Below are 21,394 nucleotides of genomic sequence, written 5' to 3' on the forward strand. Positions count from 1 at the left end.
CAATATATAAACAAATGAACGTAATAAAATATTATTGTGCTTTGTAACTAAATTCTGTAAATCAAGTCTCATATAAATCCAAATAGCTCTAGAGTTGATCCACACACAGCACACCAGGCCCACTCTTGCAGGACTTCATGCTGGAACTACATGTTCTTTAAGCTACACAGAGCACTGCTGTATACCCAGCGGACATCATATAGCTTTTCTATATTGTGATGAGGAAACTTAGAAAATGAAGTCACAGGATGTTATAGTTGAAACCTGTCTTCTTTTCTTGGACCAATGTAAACCCCATGTTGGGGTATTTCTTCTTTTCTTTTTTTTTAAAAAAACACACGGTGGTGGGGAAATGTTGGAGTATTTCTTACAGATTTCCTCAATGTTCTGAAGTGGTAAGTTCTAAACCCATATGTTCCCTTCATTCAAGTTTACTAAAGATACGCTAATGAGGTTCCTCCTATTAGCTCCTGCTATACTAGCACTAATCCAAAAGATGATCTCTAAAAGCCTCTTCAATCCTTAAGAAACCCAAAACCAATTTTTCAAGGTAGTTGAATAAAAAGTGGTAAACAAGGGTCTCAGAGAGAAAACATTCTGAAGTGCACTGAATCTGAATTATAAATTTCTAAATATCCAGTCATAAGTCTCAAGTTATTGTCAGAAAATGTTCATCCATTCTACCTTTCTTTTTGAAAGAATCTATAAGCCAGGATCATAAAATCACAAGAATTTACATTTTAAACATGTAACCACAAGGTGGAGATCTAAAGCAAAGATTAGTTTTCACAGCAGGGCTCAATTTAGAATCCAAAACTTCTTATCTAAGGCTAGAGTTGTACCTATCCTAAGGAAATTGACTTATTATTTTAAGCTAGAAGAAAACACAGTGCTTATATATCAGTAGTATTGTATATAGATTAGAAACATATATGGCATACAAGTATTTGAGGAAGGTTTAAGCAGTACTATGTCAGACAGCAAAGTGGAGACATTGATCATATTAGAAATTTCAAGCTTTAAATCTCAAGTAGGGAGAACACTATTGTTATATCACTTCATCATGAGTACATTTAACAAAGGCTAATGTGATTATTTTAGTCCAAATATATGGTTTATATTGAACAACTAATCCTTTAACCTGACAGCACTACTGGACTAGTGGTTCTAAAGATTCTAAATCGAATGAATAAAACACCCCTCTAGTTTTATTTCATTGGTATGTGATAATGGGACTGACTTACCAAGTTAGACCCTGGTGACAGCCGAAAACTTTCACCTTCTTTTTAGATGAATGGGTTTTATCAGTTTCCCTGATTATACACCAAACACATTTATTTAATTTACAAACTATCCTCCGGGTTTACTCATCTAGAAGTTTCATTATGTTTTTTAAAAAATACGTTTCTTTTGCTTTCTTTCAGTGTGAATAAGTATTCTTCCCTATAGAAACAAACAACTATCGAAACAGAAAATCCAAGCTAAATAAGAGATAGAAAACATGGTACGATCTTTTCTCTCTGCTTCTACTTCCAGGTGCCTTTATTTAGAGATCACAAAACAGAAGTTAATTAAATTAACTACCCTCTTCCGCCACCCACAACCTCAGCTGAAATTCTTGGCGGCGAACGAATGCCTTAAAGTTCCTCTGTTATTTTTTATTGTAATGAGAGAATTCATTTGTGGAAACTGTATATCCTCTTAGCTTACTCAGATTCTAAGACCTTCAATCTTCAATTTATTAAGAGTTTTGATCACCTATACCTTAGAAAATTAAAAGGGAAGGCAAGCACAAACTCAAGTATTGTTGCTCTCAGCTATTAGGTGGGAATTTCCCCTCGTTCCTCAGCTCTGATTGATCTCATCTCAGTCACCTGCCTGTGTTACAAGTGGTGAAGGAGAGTTTCAAGTTGCTTATTTACATAACGATCAAAGTTTGAGATCTGCACTTAAGAGACCTTTGATCCTGTACACCTTGATTTAGAAATCAAATTGGGACTCTAACAAGAAACATTTGTCCCTTCCGCTACTTTCTGGTCTCAGCGAGGCCGGAAATACCAAGAGACGACTCCGCAGTAGTTTAGAACTTCCGCTTCCTGTTCTGGACGAAAGCAGAAGTGGAGAAACATGAAAATGTTAACCAAGAAGCACAATGACCTTTTGCAGACCACCACAACATTGAAGTTAAATTTAGTTCAAATGTTGCCTGTTTACTTAACCAGTGTAAGTTTATGTGACACCATATTAAACCAAAACAAAATCTGTAGAAACAGCGCGGACGACATTGAAAGACCCTATCTCTAAAAACAAAACAAACAAATAAAAATCTCTCCTTGAGCCGGGTGCAATGACACAGGCCTGTAGTTTCCCCTACTGGGGAGGCTGAGGCGGGAGGATCAGGAGTTCCAGCAGAGCCTTTGCAAAAATAGCAACACCGGCTCAAAACAAAAATCTGTAGGAAGCGTTCAGATCACCATTACTGATTTGCAGAGGAACGTGAGAGAGTGAGAAACATTATCCAAAAGTGACCCCTGGAATGCAAGGGGCCAGATGATCAGTTACTAACTTAGATGGCAATAGGGGCTGTTCAATTTTCCATTTAGGTAGTGGTACCCAAATTGTGCATGCATCAGAATCACACGGAGGGCTCCTCAAAATGCAAATTGCTGTGCCCATCCCACTCTCACCCCCCAGTCTCTAATTCGATAAATTTGGTGCTAGGTCAGAAAATTAACATTTCTAGTAAATTCCTAGGTGTTGCTGATTCTGCTGATCTGAAGACTACATTTGGAGAACCACTGCTCTAAGTAATTTGCCTGTGAAAATGGGAAAACATCTTAAATTTTAGCAAATGTTAGGATCTCATTTTAAAGAGGAAATAAGACAAAAGAGTTAGGAGCATAGGGCTCACAATCAGCAAAACTTGGGATTTGAATCTGGATCTGTCCAAAGTCATGAGTCTGGGCAAATTGCTTAACCTCCCTGAACCACAGTTTCCTTACTTCTAGAATGTGAAATAATAATCATATCTGTCACTGAGAACCAAATAAAGTATTCTATGTAGGTGTCTGGCATATGGTATCTCATAAATGATTACTATTTTTAAGATTACATACACTATTAGAAAAATGGTCACATGTAGGCAATACTTTCTGAGATCTAGTCATGGGAGAAAGTTTAGTCAGGCTACAATCTGTATTTGTTTTGGATTTAGATTAAATGAAAACAGATTGATACAGCTTAAAGAACAGTCTTTCTCCTTTCAAATAAATAACTCTCATAAGATCCCTGGTTCTTTCTTGAAACCTATCCCTAATTCCCATTTCTTTATTGTCATTTTAAAGTTTATTCTAACATTTATTAAGATGTCCCTTGCTGCTTTATTTCTCTATGCTGCTGTTTACACCAAAAACAAAAAACAACAACAACAACAAAAACTGAACTTTTTCTTCTAGCAAGGAAAAATTTGAATAACACTAAAGCTCTTATGTAGTGGAGTTAACCCTTTCCAATCACCACCAAATCAGAATTTGAACAGAAAGAATAACTAATTAACTTAAAAAAGAATAAAATTAACAACACCTGTTAACTAAACTAATGATATTTAAATTAATGTATACTGCCCAATTTCATTGTTAATGAGACATCTGTGCATTTTCACCAAAGTAACAGTATATTGCATCCCAAAGCAAAGACAGAACTAGAAGAAAGTGAACAGCAATTCTCCATCTCTTCTAATAATTGGAAATGGGCTCAACTTAATGCATGAAACATGTTTGCTGATAAAAGGGATAGCTCATTCATATATTAGGCAAATATTCACTGTGAGCTTACTATGTGTCTCTTTCTGTGACACTGGGGATATACTGGTGAGTAGAAGAGCCCAAAGGCCTTACTTCATGGAGCTTTATAGTCTAGTTGGGAAAACAAACATTAATCAAATAAGCACACAAATATATAAACAAAGAGAAAGAGTGATAGGTGCAATGGACCAAAAATACAGGTTAAGTAACACAGGGACACTGGGGGTTGGAGCAGCACAGATAAAAGGACTCAGATGCTATGGAAAGGCCATAAAGTGACAGGAACATGATGGCACATTGGAAGATACTAAAGACCAGAGATGCTGGAGGTGAGAGTGAGGAGGAAGGATGGCTAAGTCAGGATCACAGAGTGTCTTGTCAACCATATGCGTTTTCATCCTAGGAAGGATGAGAAGCCACCAAAGGATTTGAAGAAGAGAATTGGCATGATCTAACTCGCATTTTTAAAAGATCACTTGGGCTTCAGTGTGCCAAATAGGTTACTGGGTGTAGGGGAGTATAAAATAAAAGGGGGAAGGAATGGCAAGAATGGTAACAAGAGTCAGTGCAGTTTAGGGCATTACTGTTATAGCTCAGGTGAGAGAGAGATGATGGTACATTGTACCTTGTTGTGATGAAATAGCTTAGTTATTCATTGTAACCTTCTTTAGTGGAAATTTGTGCAAATAAAAAATATCATTTTTTCAGATGTCAAAATATTGATGTGCCTGAAAAGCTATAGATGGATCACATAATTGTTGAAGGTCCCTTCCATACTTTGACATGATTTAGATGAATTTCAAACCCACACGGTCGCACAACCAGCCTTCAGAGTGCCACTTTGTTTTGTTTTGAGGCCGCTAAATAGATGGCCCAAAAGATCCATTCACATGGGTATCTGAACTCATCATTTGATATTTCATTTTTGTGTGATAAAGGCTTATCAGTTCTCGGGAACCACTTGAATAAATATTTCCCAGAGGAAAATGTTTTCTAGGTAAGACACCAATGAGGATTACAAAAGAACTAGCTAAGAACAAACTTCTGGAAACATAGGACTGAGGATCTTCCCTGGGGAGGAATTTATTATAATCATAATCCTGAAAGATACCATCTCAAATGTCATAATCCCACATGTTGAAATCCTTAAAAATCAAAATCCCAAAAATATAATTCTGGAAAAAAAACTCTACGCAAATAAACTAGAAAACCTAGAAGAAATGGATAAATTCCTGGACACATATAGTCTCCCAAGACTAAACCAGGAAGAAGTTTAATCCCTGAATAGACCAATAACAGGCTCTGGAGTTGAAGCAATAATTAATAGCCTACCCACCAAAAAAAGTCCAGGACCAGATGGATTCACAGCCAAATTCTACCAGAGGTACAAGGAGGAGCTGGTACCATTCCTTCTGAAACTATTCCAATCAATAGAAAAAGAGAGAATCCTCCCTAACTCATTTTATGAGGCCAGCATCATCCTGATACCAAAGCCTGGCAGAGACAAAACAAATAAAGAGAATTTTAGACCAATATCCCTGATGAACATCGATGCAAAAATTCTCAATAAAATACTGGCAAACTAAATCCAGCAGCACATAAAAAGCTTATACACCATGATCAAGTGAGCTTCATCCCTGGGATGCAAGGCTGGTTCAACATATGTAAATCAATAAATGTAATCCAGCATATAAACAGAATCAAAGAAAAAAACCACATGATTATCTCAATAGATGCAGAAAAGGCCTTTGACAAAATTCAACAGCCCTTCATGCTAAAAACTCTCAATAAATTTGGTATTGATGGAATGTATCTCAAAATAATAAGAGCTATTTATGACAAACCCACAACTAATATCATACTGAATGGGCAAAAACTGGAATCATTCCCTTTGAAAACTGATGCAAGACAGGGATGCCCTCTCTCACCACTCCTGTTCAACCTAGTGTTGGAAGTTCTGGCCAGGGCAATTAGGCAGGACAAAGAAATAAAGGGTATTCAATTAGGAAAAGAGGAAGTCAAATTGTTCCTGTTTGCAGATGACATGATTGTATATCTAGAAAACCCCATCATCTCAGCCCAAAATCTCCTTAAGCTGATAAGCAACTTCAATAAAGTCTCAGGATACAAAATCAATGTGCAAAAATCACAGGCATTCTAATACCAATAACAGACAAACAGAGAGCCAAATCATGAATGAACTCCCATTCACAATTGCTTCAAAGAGAATAAAATACCTAGGAATCCAACTTACAAGGGATGTGAAGGACCTCTTCAAGGAGAACTACAAACCACTGCTCAATGAAATAAAAGAGGACACAAACAAATGGAAGAACATTCCATGCTCATGGATAGGAAGAATCAATATCATGAAAATGGCCATACTGCCCAAGGTAATGTATAGATTCAATGCCATCCCCATTAAGCAACCAATGACTTACTTCACAGAACTGGAAAAAACTACTTTAAAGTTCATATGGAACCAAAAAAGAGCCCACGTTGCCAAGACAATCTTAAGCCGAAATAACAAAGCTGGAGGCATCATGCTACCTAACTTCAAACTATACTACAAGGCTGCAGTAACCAAAACAGCATGGTACTGGTACCAAAACAGAGATATAGACCAATGGAACAAAACAGAGACCTCAGAAATAATACCACACATCTACAACTATCTGATCTTTGACAAACCTGACAAAAACAAGAAATGGGGAAAGGATTCCCTATTTAATAAATGGTGCTGGGAAAACTGGCTAGCCATAAGTAGAAAACTGAAACTGGATCCCTTCCTCACACCTTATATAAAAATTAATTCAAGATGGATTAGAGATTCAAATGTTAGACCTAAAACCATGAAAACCTTAGAAGAAACCTAGGCAATACCATTCAGGACATAGGCATGGGCAAGGATTTCATGTCTAAAACACCAAAAGCAATGGCAACAAAAGCCAAAATTGACAAATGGGATCTAATTAAACTAAAGAGCTTCCACACAGCAAAAGAAACTACCATCAGAGTGAACAGGCAAACTACAGAATGGGAGAAAATTTTTGCAATCTACTCATCTGACAAAGGGCTAATATCCAGAACCTACAAAGAACTCAAACAAATTTACAAGAAAAAAACAAACAACCCCATCAAAAAGTGGGCAAAGGATATGAACAGATATTTCTCAAAAGAAGACACTTATGCAGGCAACAGACACATGAAAAAATGCTCATCATCACTAGCCATCAGAGAAATGCAAATCAAAACCACAATGAGATACCATCTCACACCAGTTAGAATGGTGATCATTAAAAAGTCAGGAAACAACAGGTGCTGGAGAGGATGTGGAGAAGTAGGAACACTTTTACACTGTTGACAGGACTGTAAACTAGTTTACAATCATTTATTGAGAATAAACTCATTTATTGAGAAAGTTTCAATGTTTTTACATACATGCACAATGCTTATCTGCAAAGTGAACATTATAACACACTTTCATGGAGTCAATTTAACACACTTGTAACACACATTATAACACACTTTCATGGAGTCAATTTAAAAAAACTGCATGAAATGAATCAGAAGTCTCTAAAAATTCTACACAGTTTATCCCTCCAGTATTCAAAATGATGTGAACATGAAATACATAGCATATAGAATGATAAAAAAAAATTGACAATTTAGTGGAAAAAAACAAAAAAGAAAAAGATTTTTTTTTTTTTTTTTTTTTTTGAGACAGACTCTGTCACCCTGGCTGGAGTACAATGGTGCAATCTTGGCTCACTGCAATCTCCACCTCCTGGGTTCAAGCAATTGTTCTGCATCAGCCTCCTGAGTAGCTGGGATTACAGGTGCCAGCCATCACACCCTGCTAATTTTTGTATTTTTGGTAGAGATGGGGTTTCACCATGTTGGTCAGGCTGGTCTTGAACTCCTGACCTCAAGAAATCCACCTCCCTCAGCCTCCCAAAGTGCTGGGATTACAGGTGTGAGCCACCATGCCCAGCCAAGAAAAAGAAATTAAAAACAGAATTTGACATATGAAAAAGTGAATTAAGGAATAGATTATGGGCAATTGCAGGGAGATAGTCCATAAGAGTTGGCCAACTTTCATGATTATTAACTATATTTTGAAGTCTGGCATCACAATAAATACCTGCTTTTTTCTTTTAAGAGAAGACTGTCCTTGGAGAATACATTTACATTCATTTTCTATATGGTGCTGCTCCTTGGGAAATTCTTCTGTGATTCTATATATACATTGACATGAACATTCCCTATTAAAATTTTACCATCTTCTGCTTAGGGATTTTGAACTTTTGGGATTTCAACATTCAGAATTATGCTGTTTGGAATTGTGTCTTTTGGGATTATGATCCAAACCCTTCCTTAGTAGGCCTATGTGGCAGAAGAGGGAGGGGTGCAAAACAGAGTAGGTAAAGAGGGAATGAGACACTAAAGACAAACTTCACCTCTTTCCTCAAGTTTGCCATCCCTGTGAATGAGGAGTTATGGGAGGTTGTTACAGGAAGTATGCTGTCATTTTTAATTGGTTTTATACAACGCCTTCCCTCTATAGAAGACCAGCCAAGAATGACAATAAATCCTAGCCATATATATTCTAATTAGACTCTTCATTATTGAAAGCAATCTCAGTAAAAACAGAAGCTAGGCATAGTGGCATACACCTGTAGTCCCACCTACTCAGGAGACTGAGGCAGGAGGATCGCTTGAGCCCAGGAGACAGAGGGAAGGATGTGTTCACGAACATGGACTTCCTCTCCACAACAGTTCAGAAGGCCACTACTTCTCCTCTCCCTTTCAATTTATTCCTGTGGTGAGAGGATTCCCATGGTTCCTATCTTTTGAAGGTGATACACAAGTCCCCAAAACTGTGGCACTCCCAAGGGATCAGGCTGTTTATTTTCTCTCCCTTAAGGTACAGCTGAGCCCTGAGCCACTGCCAAGATACTCTAGGTTGAGAATTCAATTCCTCTGTTTTAAAACCTCTATCATGAATTTGGATGAAGATATTTGATAGCTGGCACCGAATCCTCTCTTTTTCTTTTTTTTTTTTTTTTTTTTTTTTTTGAGACGGAGTCTCGCTCTGCTGCCCAGGCTGGAGTGCAGTGGCCGGATCTCAGCTCACTGCAAGCTCTGCCTCCCAGGTCCACGCCATTCTCCTGCCTCAGCCTCCCGAGTAGCTGGGACTACAGGTGCCCGCCACCTCGCCCGGCTATTTTTTTGTATTTTTTAGTAGAGACGGGGTTTCACCGTGTTAGCCAGGATGGTCTCGATCTCCTGACCTCGTGATCCGCCCGTCTCGGCCTCCCAAAGTGCTGGGATTACAGTCTTGAGCCACCGCGCCTGGCCATCTTTTTCTTATACACTGAATTTAGTATGTGTAGTTCTATGTTGTTGAAGGATAATAGTAACTACGTGAAGTGATCGGTATGTTAATTAGCTTTATTTTCACGATGTAGATATATATAGAAACATCAAGATGTACATCTTAAATATACACAATTTATTATTTGTTAATTCAGTAAAGCTGAGAAAAAAACTATTCAATGGATTACACAAAATTTTGCTGAAAGTTGGGAAGATAGAGTGCTTTTCATTGAAACACTGTGTCTATTAGAGTATTCCTGGCCTTAGCATCTTCTACGGCTGTTAACAGGTGAGTTTTTAAGATCACATTTATCTGTAGTTATTCTATAAAAGATAAATCCAGTGTTAATGTGATTCATAATTGTGCACCAGTTCACTGGCAGGGAAAAAAGCAGGTACTGGCCTTGCTCCAAAACTACTGCAGTTGAAATGGTATTCTTGCCAGAAGCTATATGCCATTCTGCAATTTATTTCCTCCTCAATAGAAGAAAGAACTTCAAAGCTATAAGTATACACATATGCTACAAGCATGTCTAAAATCTAAATGTAGGAAGTCTGAACCCACTTCCACATGATTCAATTGGCAATTCTATAATTTATCTTGCAAGATAATATAAAAGTAACAAGAAGTAGAGATTGAGAGAAGACATAAATTACACAAGCAAAGAATAGTGAGGTGTAGAAAATAAACTTTCTAAAATACAAATGTGATCAGCAACTCCTATCATCTTTAGGATAAATATCATCAAGTCTCCTCATGAGATGTCGCTGCAACTCCTTGTCAGCATTCTGGACCTTTTAGAAGTGAGGGACTGAGTCAAATTGCTTACTGATGGGTATTTTGAACACTTACTTGAAAAGGGTCTAAGATGCTAAAGTTCATGCCTTTGGGAGACCTAATATCACAAAAAAGGAAAAGAAAGCACTGCTCTGAGGGATGGAAGGAATGAAGTTCCAGTGTCCACTTTGCCACTGACTTTGTACAAGTTACTTTGGTCATCTGTGAAATTGTGAGAGAAAATAGATGGTAGCTGGTGCTAACCATTCATTAATCTGCTAGAATTTTTGCTTCATTGATGGAATTGCTCAGTATGTCAACAAGGCTTATCACTGGTCTGTTTCACATCATTTTTTAATGAACTGTGCCCTGGATTAATATAAATTTAAGAAGTAACTGCTAGTAGTTTGAATATTGATACCTTTTTAGAGTGGAAAAGGGAATTTTTGGCAGCAGAAAGCAAGCAGTGAAACTCATGCTCTCTTTTATTTTATGGGAACATAAGTTTTTAAAACTCCTAGCACTTTACCCATCTGTTTCCTTGAACATTCATTTGAGAAAAGTCTTTAAATTTCAACTGAACTACAAAAAGTTCATTTTAACAATTTATCACATTGAAGCAATTCAAGTTTGCCCTAATTCTACATATAAAGAAACCTTCCTTGTAGCAATTTATTAGAGGACATTTTTGGTGTCTTTCACAGTGATACTCAGAATATTTTTAGTACATGAGTTCTCCCCAAGGCTTTTTCAAAAGAAGTGTGTTTCTAAATAAACTTTCAAAAGAAATCCAATAAAAGCAAAAATAGTATGACAGCAGCTACTTGGGAGAAAAAAAGCCATCATAATTGGTCTATAAAGGTTTCTTCTGGGAAGCTCATGCTGGTTAAATGAAATTCTAAAAGTATCAAGATTTCAATACTTCTATGCAAATTAGTAGACTCTAAAATATGTACACAAATCTAAAATGACTGGCTCAGAATGTATAATCACTATACTGCCACCAGCTACTCTAAATTTCACCCAAAGCAATCCTGTCTCCAATTTAATCCCAAGAGGATATACTTTTATGCATTTCTAAAATCTGAATTCTACAAGAAATCAGCTTTCTGCAGTCCCCTGGTGGCTTCCAGCCCCACATCTTTTCACATTGTCTCCCCTCCCGCCCAGCAGTTTCTTTCACTGAGGACCTGCATTCAACAAAAAGCCCCAGAATGCTGCCTACTGTATATGAAGCACCCAGGCAAAATTTGGAGTCTTAAACAGTGGCATTGGCATTCCAATTAACTGTACACATTGTCAAGGCACTGATGATGGAATTTTGAAGTATGTGGCAGAACTGTGTTCCAGCAGAAAAAGGAGAAAAACCAATTTCAACTGTAATAATTAGGATTTGCACTCTTGGAAACAGCACTGGGCAGAATCTCACCATCATCCAAATAGATGCTGTAGGATCTATGGAAGTTTGCATCATGTAAGAGTGACAAAGAATGGACATTACTATATAACTTTCATCCTGCCCCCATTCAGTTGACAATACTTCCATCTGGCCTGATGGGCCAAGAGGAAATGGGAAAAGCCTGAAGTTTATCTGGATTTATATTAGAGGACTACTGGCCAGAAGCAGGAATACAAAATAGATGAGCAAAGGATAAAAGGTGAAGAATTCAAGACAGCATATATGAATGAAGTTCACAGGACAGATTTTGGCAGGAGAGAGATGTGGGAGAGAAAATTTCAAGAGGTTTACTATGATAAGAAAGGTGGCTCACCCATGTAATCCCATTAGTCTGGGAGGCCGAGGCGGGCAGATCACCTGATATCAGGAGTTTGAGACTAGCCTGACCAACATGGCGAAACCCTGTCTCTACCAAAAACACACAAATTATCTGGGCGTGGTGGTGTGTGCCTGCAGTCCCAGCTACTCAGGAGGCTGAGGTTCGAGAATCACTTGAACCTGGGAGTTGTAGGTTGCAGTGAGCCAAGATCGCACCACAGCACTCCAGCATGGGCGACATAGCAAGAAATTTACTTGGGACATTGCGATAAACATTTAAATTCCCTTGAATTAATTTTCATTGCCTGATTGGTGTTGTTTTGAATGTGACACCACCTACAAGGGATCTCTCGGTCTCTCAGGCACAACTTGAAACCACAATCTTTCCAAAATGCAAATCTGATCATGTCACTCCTCTCCTGAAAATTCTTCAGAAGTTCCAAATCAGTCTGCTTAGCACTGGATGAGCTGGTCTCTAATTAGGTTCAGTCACATGTCCTAAGCTATCACCTAAATTCTATGCTCCAGCCATACACGTAATGGATTGTTCTGCAGATGCATTGTGATCTCACAGGCCCTTCAGACCTTCACACTCACACTGCTCCCTCAGCTTGAAATGCCTCCCTACCTCATTCTTTTATTCATCCTTTCATACAACAAACATTTATTGAGCACCTATTATGTGGTAAGCACTGTTCTAGGTTATGAGTAACCAAAGCAGTAAACAATGATGACAACAACAATAACGAAACAGTGAACGAAACACAAAATAAGCACCTGCCTACATAGGGCATACATTCCTTGGATAGTTCTTCATGCTATTCAAAACACACTCTGATATCATAGTAACAAACAGTAGGGTATGGACCTTGTTTAAATCTTGTTTCAAGCACACTACCTTTTAAAAAATCATGAAACAACAGAAGAAACTTGAATCTTACTGGATATTTGAAAATATTAAGAAATTGTTATTTCTAGGTGAGACAACAGTATTGTAATTACGTTTTTTAGTAAAAATGAGAGTCTTGATCTTTTATGGATACACACTAAAATACTTATGGATGAAATAATATGCAGTCTGAAATTGGATTTAAAATAGTCTGTTTAGCTAGGCTCTATGGCATGCACCTGTGGTCTCAGCTACTCAGGAGGCTGAGGCAGGAGGATCATTTGAGTCCAGGAGTTCAAGTCCAGGCTGGGCAATGTAGCAAGACTCTGTTTCATGTCATCAAAGAAAAGAGAGAAGAGAGACCTGAGCTAACACAGCAGCATGCTCAGCCGCCTTACCATATGATACTCCCTTGGACCAACTCAGGACTCTGCAGCGTCCCCACCAGCAAGAAGGCTTTCATTAGATGTGACCCTTTGACCTTGGATTTCTCAGGCTCTAGAAATGTAAGAAATAAATTCCTTTAAATTAATTAAAATAAAATAGCCTATTGGGGGTTGTAGGGAGTGAGGAAATATAGATAAAACAAGATTGGTTATGTGTGGATAGCTGTTAAATTATCTCTCTACTTCGTATACGTTTGAAAATTTCCATTACAAAAGATTTTTAAAAAGGAACGAAAGAAAAACGTCAAGATGCATTTGGACTCCTGCCCTCCATCAAGTCTTTTCTGGGCTCCATACTCCCAGGCCCATTCTCTGGAACTCAAGGGGCCTGCTTGCTTTCCTAGTCACTTGACTCATTCCATCATTACATCATTTTGCCCCTGTTGGTCTATGTCACCCCAATGAGACAGCCATTTAAGGGCAAGGACTGTGGGTGTCTGTCTAATCATTCTTTTCATCAGCTACAATTACAATGCCTGGTGAAAAAATAGACACTGGACATCATCTCTGCAAATGAAAAACCAAAGGCTATGAAAATCAGATTTCAATGAAAGCAACATTAATTTCAGCAGAAGGGAAGCTTGGTAGCTGCCTTCTCTACTAACCAAAATGATCTGACAGATGCAATTCCACTGGCTCAGCATATATTTACTGAGTCCCCCACTGTGTGAGAGACACTGTGCTGGGTACCATATGCTCCCTATTAACAACTGTCTTCTTTCTTCGGGGTCTCCATGACAGCCCAGGAAAAAACGGCTATGCACATGTGCACACACACATAAAATTATTTTCTTGTTATTATTCCCTTTAGGATCCAGTTGAAATAAACAACAAAGTTAGTATCCTTGTAGTAATCTAGCATTTGTTTGTTCGTTTTACATACTGTATTCATAAATGAAATTAAATGCATTGATATTTTAAATGGTTGTGAGGCCAATTTAAGTCAAATATTAAGTTAGCTGAGGATAAAACAACTTTTGTTTCTTCCCTGAGGCTTATTTCCATTTTAAAAAAGTTAAAAGCAAAATATATATGCATATTATTTGTTCTACTAATGATATGAAATTTGTAAATTCTGACAAGTTTAAGTAAGTAGTGGGTGACATGGGTCCCTACTCACCCTCTCCCAATCCCAAATTAAGTACAGATAAACAAATCAACCTCATGATAAGGTAAGATGAATAATATGCTCTAGTTTTGTGTCATTGTTTTCTTCAAGGTAGATTACCTACCTCAATTTTGAGTAAAATTACATTGTCTGTCAAGAAGAGTTCACATCAAATAAAGAGTATTTTCAAAGAATACACACTTAACTCACTTTGCTCACTTACCACAACTTTGAACTTAATTTTATTAAGTTGCTGCAATGACAATATTTCAGAACCTATGAAAATCTTGCTCAGTGATGGCACAGCCCAATAGCTAGAGCTATCCTTCAACACATTTAATTCCATAAATGTTAAGGTAAACTATGCTTTGCAAAAGCTATTAACAATTCATAAAGCATAACAAAGCAGAAGGCAGGATCACTATTGCACATTTTCCAGTACAGCTGCACTCGATAAGCCCAGTTTTACATGCTCGTCACCATCATGGTATTACACAGGGCATGCACCTCGAAGAAGCCGAACACATTCTTACGAAATGAACAAGTGAATGAATCTCATAAGTTTGGACTAATGAAGCAGGGTCAAATACTAAAAGCTTATATTGTACAAGAGCATCCATATATAGTTTCATTATTCTAAGAGTACATTAAAGCCAAAATATGTATCTTGATCAATGTCTTTGGATGAGGTCTACAGAACAAAAAAAAAAAAAAAAAGATTGGAAAAACTCTTTTAGTGGTGGCCAAAATAATATTTTTATCAACTACCTGAATGTAAATGATATTTATAAATATTCAACTATGTGTTCAAAATATTTAAGGCTAGTAATTTATAGTATTAGTAGTAATTTCCATTATCTATGAAGTATCTTATTAAACCAAGATAAGTGCCTACCAACTCCTAACTTGCAGCCTTCTCTAATATGGGGCTAGCACCTAGTTGCTGAAGTCAGAAACCTGGCTTGAACTCTGTCTTGGACTCCCCTTTTGCCTGGCCCCATTACCCTAATTACCAAAGTGTATTGTGCCTATGACCCAACAATCTTTTCCTTTTGTCTTCCTGGAAACCTCCCACTTTTCCTTCCAATTCACAATTCTGTATAGCTAACCTGACTCTCCCAGACAGACTTAGGCCTTCCTTATGTGTAATATACCTTAGCCATATTTCTGTTGTATCATAATTACTATACCATTATATTATAATTATTCAAACCTCTCCTTTCTTGGGAAGCGGCTATTCAGATGAATTCAACTGAATACATTGGTGGAGCAAACCCAAGCCAATATCCACAAGAGGGAGCCATAAATCAGGAATCAGAGGTAAGAAACACTAGCTCCAAGGGATCAGATTAAAAGGGTACCTGGAATGCTGAGCTAAGTAAGATCTGGGAAGTGAAGGGAAGGATGGAAATGAGAGCAGGTTAACTAAAGGAAAACAGTTCAGAATAATTGCCACAAACACTGGTGGGTCTGAACCTCACATTTACTCAAGAGAGTTCTGTTGCACGGAAATTTTTAAGCTATTTTAACACAGCCAACTCAAGGAAATCAGTCAGGGTGTTCCATTATCTGCCAGATGAATGGTCAGATATTTGGAAGGGTAGAGGTCTGATCTCTTCTCCCAGGGAAGGTAAAGCCCGGGCCTTGGCTCAGCTGGGATTCGGGAGCTGAAAGTATAAAGGAAGTGAGTCTGTGGGGGAGACTGGTTGCTATAGGTGACAGCAGAGGGGAAGTGACATCTATGGCTCAGGGAAAGGGTAGAAGGAGCCAAAGAGACTCTAAAGCTCTCATTCATTTATTCAATAAACATACAGTAGGTGCTTAATGTGTACTAAGCACTGTGCCAGGGCCCTGTGACCTCATGGTGAAAGAGAGCCTTCATAAGTACGAGAGTGTTACAGAAGGAAAGAACAGAATTTTGAAGATTATGCTCGCCAGGGGTTGCTCAGCTAGTTGTTAGGCTACAGGAGATAATGAAGCCAAGAAAGGGACCCAAACCAAGGGTAGGAGCAAAGATTCAGTGAACTGATAAGAAGAGCCAGTGGCATTCAGGAAGCCAGCCTGGGAAGATGGGCAGAGGTAGCAGTGCCTGCAGGGAAGTGTGTCCTTCAGGTGTCTGAGCCCAAGGGGGAGGGCAGGTGAGGAGCTGAACCTGTTCATAGAGGAAGGAAAGATTCTTGGACACAAGTTCACCTCTAGGCTGTAGCAAGAACAGAGTGGGCAATAAAACATTCATTTGTTGAGTAACTTAACAAATGATGAATGAATGAATATGACTGTCCTCCCTTTTACATTGTTTGATTTAATTAGTTTGATCCTTGAGGAGTATTTGAAGCAGTAAGCCTTAGAAACTTCTGTCCTGATTGCCCAGGTTGTATAAAATCTAGCACCTTTTCTTCTTTTTACTGCTCTATTTCCTCTCCTGTTCCTTCTGACTCTCCTTAACATTCTAGAGCTCTTTGAATCTCATGAGCCAAAGAAGGGAAAGGGAGTGAAGCTGAGCCATCAAGTTGCGTATTTGGGGCAAATCATAGCAAAAGACTTGCTGCAGAAACAATCAATTGTTTTAGATTTTCATTTGGCTACATTATCCTTCCATCTATACCACAGGTGTAATAAAAACTGTTATTTTACTTTGCCAGTGGAGAGTGTATCCAAGTCGTTTACAGTTCACAGCTAAATAAAATGCTATTTGGGTTCTCATTAAAGCCTTGTTAGGATGTTATATAATAGAGGAAGAAGCTTAGAGGGACAGCAAGGCCACTTGATGCTTTGGAGCACGTATTGTCTTCCCACTCATTACCTTGCCAACGTGAGTGTGCACAGTTGGTCCTTCCAGCGAGCTCCGGACCTGCCTCTTCACATCCTTGGCTGCGTTACTGAGAATCTGTCAGCTCATTCTCCTCACCCCTGGAGGGAATCACATAAGGAAGTTCAGTCAGGGTCAAGGTGGCTTGTTTCTCTTCCTCTTCAATGGATTTACTCTATAATCCTATTTGTCCTGCCAAATGAAAGGAAATCCTCATTGTCTTTTCACACTTGAGCTTCCCTAACGCAAGAGCTATCTTAAGAGTTATGACTAAGTTACCAAGTTGCTTCACGTAGGTATTTGTTTTTTCCTGGAATGGTGATGGGATCAAGGCCCAAATCTATGAAACAGTTTGTGAGAATTTTTGGAAGTATAAGGCATTTATCAGGATGAATAGTGGTGGTTTGATGTTGATCTTACTCATTTTCATTTCTGTTATTCTCTGAGAATTTTAACCACGTTACTTGAAACTTCCTCAAAAAATGATTTAATGATAAAACTTTCAGAAGAGCAAAATGTTAATAAGCCCCAGTTCCTAATCTGGCCTGTGTCTAGTAATAGTCAATGTCTCAAAATTTCAGGATAATTAAAAATAAGGCTTCCTAAAGTTGCAATAAACCTTTTTCTGTCTCTTCAGGTAATTGAAAGGATGCCATATGCTATTTTAAGTGCAAAAATATTTTACCTCAAAGGATCCAATTGGATCTCAGAAAAATGCTATCTAGAGAAAAACTACCCATAAAAATCATAGAATTATAAAAGAATAAGGTGAAAATAGTCTTAGAGGTCAGTGCAATAATTGATGATGAGGAAGCTAAGGCTGCTCAGATGACATGATTTGTACATAGTGACAAAACTCATGAATGGAGAACCAGGACACAAACATGAATCTTCTATTCCCCAAAGTCCAAGGCCATGTACAGAAAATTCTAGGCCACTGCACATCCTCCCTTTTATAATTGTACATTTAGTAATACAAACTTCATATTAAATTTCCAAGTTCATATCCGGATTGAAGGATATGTCTCCATGTATTTCCTTAAACATTTCCAACTGTTTTTTTTTTTTTTTTTTTTTTTTTTTTTAACTTATTGCATTTGGCCTTTATTCTCAATTCAAAAGCTTGGTATAAGTGCAAGCCTTTTGGAATTTTTTAAAAGATAGAGATTTCCTTTGTGTCTGAGATCTAGATTTTCCTTAGATCTTATTTCCTCTTGGTTAGTTCAATTTTCCTCTTTAAAACTCCTTTATTTTCATTTAACTAAGGAAGTGTGTTCATCATGTACCTTCTTACCTCTTGAAATATTTGTTTTGTTTAGCCATGAAAGTCCAAATGCAATTTAACACCTAAAAAGAGAAGAGGTAAAATTGTAAAACTGCAACAATTTTGCTAAATTGAGCAGTACTTCTTTAAAAATCTTAGGAAATATGAATTCTTCTATTGTGAGCTATACACTCATTGTCACTTAAAGACAACTACCACTTCTCTAAACTCAGCCAGTGAGGTATCTAATCCTAATGTCCTTTCACCAAGGTAAGAAATGGTTATCTTTCTGGATATTAAAAGACAATAAATATATCAATTAAATTAAAAGATGAAGATTATTAAAGTGATTTAACAGATTTAAAGATTATTAGAGTTCATTTCTCCAGTCTGACTACAGCTCCAAAGGATGAATATTAAATGAAACATATTTAATAATTTTTAATTCAAATCAATTTCATATTCTTGAGATGTTCATCAAAAATAAATGCTGACATGTTATCATACAAGTTCAAAGCACTTCCTGTTTGGTAAAAACGGAGACCTAATGTTCTGTATAATCATGTTGTCTTGAGAAAAGGCTTCAGTTTTATAGAAAGTATTCTCTCCCCCATGCCAGGAATTGAAAGGAGGGAAAAGAGACAAAAAAACAAAAACATAAAAAAACAAAAAACAGTTGTTGGGTAGAAAAATAATTCTTGTAGTATCATTATTAAATTTGGCTACAAACAGTATTGGTATGCTTTATGTCCAAAATGGTATTGTTGGAATTGCTTTAATGGATGAATAATTATTTTACCATGTAACCATGGATTTTACCAGAATACCTCCCCTATGTAAGGCAAAAGTGAGCAAGTTTAAAAACAGTAACTCATGATCACCTGCTACTTTAAAAATCCAGTGATATGCATACCTTTTATTCAGAAGTTAGTAATGCCCTCTAGATCTCTCTTTTTATTCTGCACCTTTGTCAGCCAACCCACTTTATGGCTATTAAGTCCATAAAGCTTCTGAATCCTCTACAGCTCATCTCAAAACAAAATCTAACCACCTGACATGCAGGGCTGGTTGTGTGAAAATACAACAATCCCTCTCCAAGACCGTGATAACCTGAGTCAACAGTGAACACATTAGTGAAATACAATTGTTGGTTTATGGAGTAATTCCAGTTAGCCACTGAACATGAGGTATCTTCTAATTCTTCCATTGTTTAAAGATTCATTCCATTTGTTTGCCCGTAAGCCAAGTGGACACAAAAGAAGAAACAATGAAATCATGAGTTGATCTGGTCCACCTAAAATAACTCCCATTACTTAAAAAAAAACCTAAATTAATTCAGTCTTTGCTTTAATAAAACATATTTAAATGGAAACTTTGAGCTATAATAAAGAGTATTCTTCAAACTATAAAAAAGACTAAAATTCTTTATATCAAAAATTTTCATTGATGTATAGGACAATCTAGGTTTCCTGAAAGAAAACAAATAGACCTCTAAAAAGATAACATAAATGTATACCTCCACTACTTCCACCAAAGTAAAAATACCATACTCTTTTTCAAAACAAGTAGTTAAAGACTAGGATAGCTGATCTAGATGGGACCCTAGAAGGTATCTCACCTTGCCCCCTGACATTTGATGGAGAAAAAAACTGGGGAGCAGATAGGTTCACTGATTTGAGGTAGACACAGGTCAGTGGCTAGCATGTAACTAAACTAGAAGTAGACTAATGGTTGCATGAATCTCTTCTCTACTCTCTATGTAGGATATAGTTCACCATCATCCTCTTGCCTTCCTGTTTAGGATCCTCTCTGCTATGCACTTGTTACAAGTGCCTAATCTATTATCTGTTCCTAAAGAGTCTGACGTTCCCAGTTAACTATTAAGTTTGGAAAATAATCTCTTAAACTAGAGTGCAGTCTTAAACCAAAATGTAGCTCTGGCATATTAACAGATGTTGTCTGACAAAAGTAGTCTCTGGTCAAATTGGTTTGGAAAATTCTAGATTAAGCAAATGTTTCTTTTCTATAGAATAGTTTCAGGCCTGATGTGCATTGTGAGTCTTCAGGCATGCATATGTCAACCTTATTAGATTATGGCATCTTTTTTTTTTTTTTTACAAAGCAGATATCATAGACACTGTAATAAAGTGAAACACAATTTGAGAAACACTGTGACACAAGGTAATTCCTAATGAGCTTATCTTGGATGCATACTTTCCAAAAATATAGGTACTTTTAATAATTATTAATAAAATGAATTGTTATTTTGATCATTTAAAATACATAGTAGAAAATTAAACTGACCTCTATTTATACTAGCTAATGATAAGAAGATATCCAGAACCTTTTAAAATTGACTTTTGGAATATTAAAAAGGCTTTAAGAGGTGAAGAAATTAAAACTTAAGATGGCATTTCATATACTGTGAAATGAGATGCTGAGGGTGGACGACAGGAGGACTCCACCAGTTAACATCAGATTACTTCACGTCTGTATCTGCTCCCTTGTGAATAGAGGTGCCATTTATTCAGCGCTTGCTGCATACTACACTGTGCTAAGCACCTTATTTACACCAGCTCTAGAAGATAGAGTCTATTACAATTCAAACCTAAGTTGGTCAAGTTTCAAAGTCTATGCTACTAATCTCACTATGACACACCTTCCCCAGCCTATCCCAGTTAGCAAAATTCAAATAATTCACATCAACTCTGCTTTTTCCTCCATACCGCAACTCCTGAAAGTGCCAAGATGTAAGCCAGAATTCTGCCTGTATTTCAGAACCATTTACCTCTCCTTCAAGCAAGGAGAGGGACACAGCTGCTGCTTGCTTGTAATTCTGTGTAAGTTTTATGATTTCATTTTAGAACAGCACTTCCTATATATTCTCAGGGTTTATTCCTATCATTCCTCACGAAGGTGCGCTTAGGCAGAAGAACGGATACCCCCACCAGCACATTGTTCATTTTTAGGGACTTAGTTTTAAATAAAACACGCAGTTTTAAAAAGATGAAGCAGAAAGTCAAGTAAAAAATCATAATTTTTAAAATTTAAAAAATTTTTAATGCAATCTAATTCTAAATGTATCTACTCAGCACAGTGAGAAGAGACAGAGAAATAAGTGAACCCTTCTTAAAGTGTTTA

At 37.3% G+C, this 21,394-nt stretch overlaps 1 protein-coding gene and 1 long non-coding RNA gene across 2 annotated transcripts in view; one reads left to right on the top strand and one right to left on the bottom strand.

Annotated features, from left to right (window-relative positions):
* Window positions 1–19,607, bottom strand: part of HMCN1 (hemicentin 1) — a 499,395-nt gene extending 479,788 nt beyond the window's left edge. Inside the window, exons 1-2 of the mRNA XM_031657606.1 lie at window positions 18,284–19,607; window positions 16,984–17,090 (exon numbers count right to left, since the gene is read on the bottom strand). The gene's annotated coding sequence lies outside the window, so the exon portion shown is untranslated. The remainder of the gene's footprint in view (window positions 1–16,983; window positions 17,091–18,283) is intronic.
* The window catches only part of LOC103879076, a 29,634-nt gene that overhangs the window by 7,929 nt on the left and 311 nt on the right, over window positions 1–21,394 (top strand). Inside the window, exon 2 of the long non-coding RNA XR_639500.4 lies at window positions 15,412–15,500. This is a non-coding gene — a long non-coding RNA (uncharacterized LOC103879076). The remainder of the gene's footprint in view (window positions 1–15,411; window positions 15,501–21,394) is intronic.

This window comes from Papio anubis, chromosome 1 (genome assembly GCF_008728515.1).
Source record: "Papio anubis isolate 15944 chromosome 1, Panubis1.0, whole genome shotgun sequence".
NCBI lineage: Eukaryota > Metazoa > Chordata > Mammalia > Primates > Cercopithecidae > Papio > Papio anubis.